The sequence below is a fragment of the Belonocnema kinseyi genome, chromosome 10 (assembly GCF_010883055.1).
Source record: "Belonocnema kinseyi isolate 2016_QV_RU_SX_M_011 chromosome 10, B_treatae_v1, whole genome shotgun sequence".
NCBI lineage: Eukaryota > Metazoa > Arthropoda > Insecta > Hymenoptera > Cynipidae > Belonocnema > Belonocnema kinseyi.
Window position 1 is genome coordinate 34,864,575 of NC_046666.1, and position 4,391 is coordinate 34,868,965.

Below are 4,391 nucleotides of genomic sequence, written 5' to 3' on the forward strand. Positions count from 1 at the left end.
AATTTCAATTTTTTGCGATTAAAACCAAAACAACGCGTTTCATCAAAAAATAACTTATAACAAATTTGTACTTACTTTTTGGATCAACAACTTTTGTTTGATTATATTTTTATTCGTAGCTTTTCGTTTATCCCAAAATCTAATTTTTTCAAATTTAATGTTGTTTTTTACGGAGTGATCCAGAACATATTAACAGATATTTTCTGGTTTCATAATTTCTGTAAATTGATATTTTTTCGTATCTTGTATAGTTTTACCACACAATAAAATTTTATATTTTTTCTTTTTTTGTTTCTAAATAAAAATTGGAATTTTCAATTTTTAACGAAAAATTAAAAAGTTGTTATGATAATCTTGTAAATTTCGATTTCTTGAATTTTTCATGTCGTTCGGTTTTTGGCATAAAATGTTCATTTTCGTTTTTTTATTTTTTTTTTATTTTGAAAATGTTATAACTCTGTTAATTTTTCTTTTATCGGAAAAAGTTATTGGGATAAATTGTTTGAGTTTTCAATTACTATATAAAGACGTATATAGAGTTTTCAAATAAAAAAAAATCTTGAATAAAATCGACTAAATTCAAGAAATATTTAGAAGATTTGAAGAGATTGAAAAAAATAATTTTGAGCTGTAAAAGTTCTTAAAAATGCAGATTATTTAAAAAGATTTCAAATAAAAACTTTAGAAGCTTTAAAAGAATTTCAAAAGGTTTCAAGTGAATATATAAATTTTCTTGAAATTCCCAGGAGAATTTGGAAGATTTTAGGGAATTTTATTTACATTCTATATGATGTTTGACAATTTTTAGAATTTGAATTTGAATCAGTTAAAATGTTCACTAATTTCAGTTAGTTGCTCAATTCTAGCTATGAGTCATTATTTTTTACTAATAAATTATTAATTGTTACTGAGGCATTAGTTAAAAAATAACTGTTTCATAGCTAGAATTGAGCCACTGATTGAAATTAGTACAAATTTTAACTGATTCAAATTTAAAGAGTACAAATATTTTTAAGAATTTAAGAAGTTTTGAATAGATTGAAAATATTTTAAAACCTGAAAGCATTTCCGAAAATTTATTAAATATTTGTTATTTGTTCCAAACTTCTAAAAGTGCTAAATGTCTTTTAAAAAGGTTCAAATTTTTGGCATACAATTCAATACAATTCTTATTAGTAAAATTTGTAATAATTTGGATTTAGATTGAATTTCCTGACAAATCGTTGATATCTGAGAAGAGAAAACGTGCAAAACACAGGTTGCATTCTGCATTTATGTAAAAAAAGTAACAATTGAAAGTAGTCGATTTTATTTGAAGGTGGGGGGATCTCTGCCCCACCTCTCGTATCCTGAATTCACTTATTTTCTCAAACATGTGTTTAAAGGAAGTCGTCTTTCGAATTTATTTATATAGTGTAAAAGTGTTGAATCTGATGCGGAAGGGAAGTTTCTACTTCATATCAATTACCAAAGAGTTGTAAGTTGGTCGGCGGAAAACCCGGCAGTTCGTAATCCGCTCTCGTGCCGCATTGACCAAGTCGACTGATTTTGAAATAATTTTCCAATTTTTTCTAATGCAGTGCTTTCATTAAAAAAAAAAAAATAGTCTACACCTCTAATTTTACAAAATTTAATAATTTTGTAATTATTATCTTTTATTATATTGGAAACGTGATCTATAAAAAAGTGAGTTTATTATTTTATGTACCTCAAGTTCTGAACGTTCGAATGAACGAAATATTTTTTTACTAATAAATATATATATTAATAAATATATTATTTCAAATATAAATTAACAAACATTTTAATCATTTTTATAGTTTACAAAATCATCAGTAAAAAATTAGTTCATTTGAACGTTCAGAACTTCAAGCAAATTATTATTTTTATTTATTGTATGGTCCTAATCAATACAATTACAACGCTTAAATGACTTGTCTCTATTTCTTTTTAAATGAAGTATTATTTAAAATTTTAAGTTCATATGAGAAAATATTTTTCGCTATTCGTGAAAGTTGTAAAAGTATCCTAGATAAATGATTTAAACAATTTAAAAAATGTTCTTTGTTAAACCTTAAAATATACCGGGTAAAATTTTTTTTCTAATCACACGAATATTTATCTCAGTTTAGATATAATAATCTAAAACGTGCAATTTATTCTAAACATACTATTGACGCATGAAGAGATTGAAAAAAAGACCATAATGCCAATTTAAAAATATTGTTTACAATTATAATTCTTCAATTAATCAAAAATATCCTTCGAAAAACTAGAAAAAATGTTTTTTAACTATACTGTCGTCAATTTAATAAATTATACGAAAAGCATTCCATGTCGTGTTTCGAGTATATTCGTTTTTTTTTCTTCTTGATTCAATACGTGACGATGCAAAAACACACAAATTTTCCGACTAGATTCCTAAGCATTGTTTGACGTCAGATTGAATGCAAATTTCAAAAAATAAAAAAAATAAAAGCATTGAAGTGTTTAGACTAATACAAAAAATTTATTATGCGTTCATCGACTTTCGGTTAACCTAGACAAGGCCATACTTTGCTGCATGGAAACTTTTATTATCAGAAATTTACATATTTGCATATGTCTACTGTAACTTGTTTCTCGACATTAATTCTAGAATAGATTAATTCATTTTGAAGATGAAATTAATATTTTAGCCTGGAACCAAAAATAAAATATACCTATTATTCATATGATTGAACTTTTAATTATTCAATAAATAAATTAATGAGATGCTTGGGTTATATAACAATTTTATTTTGTGTCAAAAGAATTTTTCTTGACAAAAATGGGATTTATTTTTAAATTAAAAGTTGAAAGCATATTCAATTGTCTCAAAATAAATCTTTTAGCAAACAACAATTTTTTTGCAAACTCGCCTGATCTGGCTGCCAAATAATTCTCTTTATGTAGAAAGGATATTTGCGTTGTTCAAAACCAAAACGAAGAGAATAATGTTTTCGTTTCAAGACAGCTTTTTATCTAAGTTTACAATTTATTTGTTTATTTTTGTAAATTTTGATGGTTGTAGAGAATTTTCCAACGAAGAGAAAAAACAGTTCTTTAATTTTAAATGTTTCATTTAGTATAAAAAAAACATGCAAATGCATATTTTATAGCGTCATTATGTTTGTTGAGCATGATTTTTCTTTCAAGGACTGAGGACAGTGTCACCTTTTTTAAAATCCTTTTTTTTACATTTCACCTCGAATATGATAAATCTAGTAAATATTTACATTCTATATATATTTTATGTCAACATCTTTATGCACTTGGTACAAGGGTAACCTCTCCAAATAAAAATTTTTTAGGTTCTTTCCTCTTCAAAGAAAGGAAGGTAACTCAATATCGGATTTTTATATTTATACGGAAATTATTATGAGGGTCACCTTGTTTTATGCTTTATCGTCAAATTAAAGTAGGACGTATGTACATAAAATTCAAAGTGATAAAAAATTGAATATAGTTAGCATCATGTTATAAAAATTTTCCCAACAGGATTGTTTTTGTTTTGTCTCCTCAAAATTGTTATTTTCTATAAACCTTTTGCTTATTCAAAAAAAATATTATTGAAAAAATGACAATTTTTATATCATTTGAAATCTTGATATGCCATTCGTTAATTATAGTTTATCAATGCAGTGCAGACCATTGGTGAACCAGTTAAAGTTCAAGGCCAGATAAATAAGTCAGCATGTTGATAATTACGTCGCTGTTGCGCAAGCATGATTTTCAGACGCATTTGATAAGATTATAATTTAATTTTTTAATGGTAGGTTAAGGTAAATAATAGCCTATTTTAGGAATTTTTTAAAAATATTTGCCAAAAATTTTTTAGATTTCGTTTAAGTAATTTTTATATTGAAAAACTGGTTAAAAGAACTATTTTTTGCTATTGGCGAAAACAAATTTTTTGTTGCTCAAACAAAATTTTGGTCATTTTGAAAACATTTTGTTGGCTGAAAGAATCTAGTTTTATTTTTTAAGTAATTGACGATAATTTTCTATATTTCAATCAACAATTAATATACTGAATTCAATACATAAAACATTTTTAATCGATTTTTTTGTTATTTTTCAATTAATTCAATTCTAATTGAGATAGTAGAAACCAATAAGAAATTCTAACTATTTTTGTTTTAAAGTTAATTCTCTTTTATTGAAAAGTCAGAATTCATCTGATTTGGTTCAAAATTCTACTCCTTAATTGAAAAGTTAATTAATTTATTGAAAAATTAATTATTTTATTGAAAATTCAACTATTTTATTAAGGTCATATTTTTGTGAAAATTCTAATATTTTTTTTAATGTTTTTCATTTTTTATTAGAAAATTCAACTTTTCAGGTAGAAAGTTCATCCTTCTTGATTG

General features: G+C 24.7%; 1 protein-coding gene across 1 annotated transcript in view; it reads left to right on the forward strand.

The window, feature by feature from the left end:
* Nucleotides 1–1,421: 1,421 nt before the first annotated feature.
* LOC117181074 (fatty-acid amide hydrolase 2-B-like) overlaps nucleotides 1,422–4,391 on the forward strand; it is a 36,358-nt gene continuing 33,388 nt past the window's right edge. The window contains exon 1 of the mRNA XM_033373642.1: nucleotides 1,422–1,686. The gene's annotated coding sequence lies outside the window, so the exon portion shown is untranslated. The remainder of the gene's footprint in view (nucleotides 1,687–4,391) is intronic.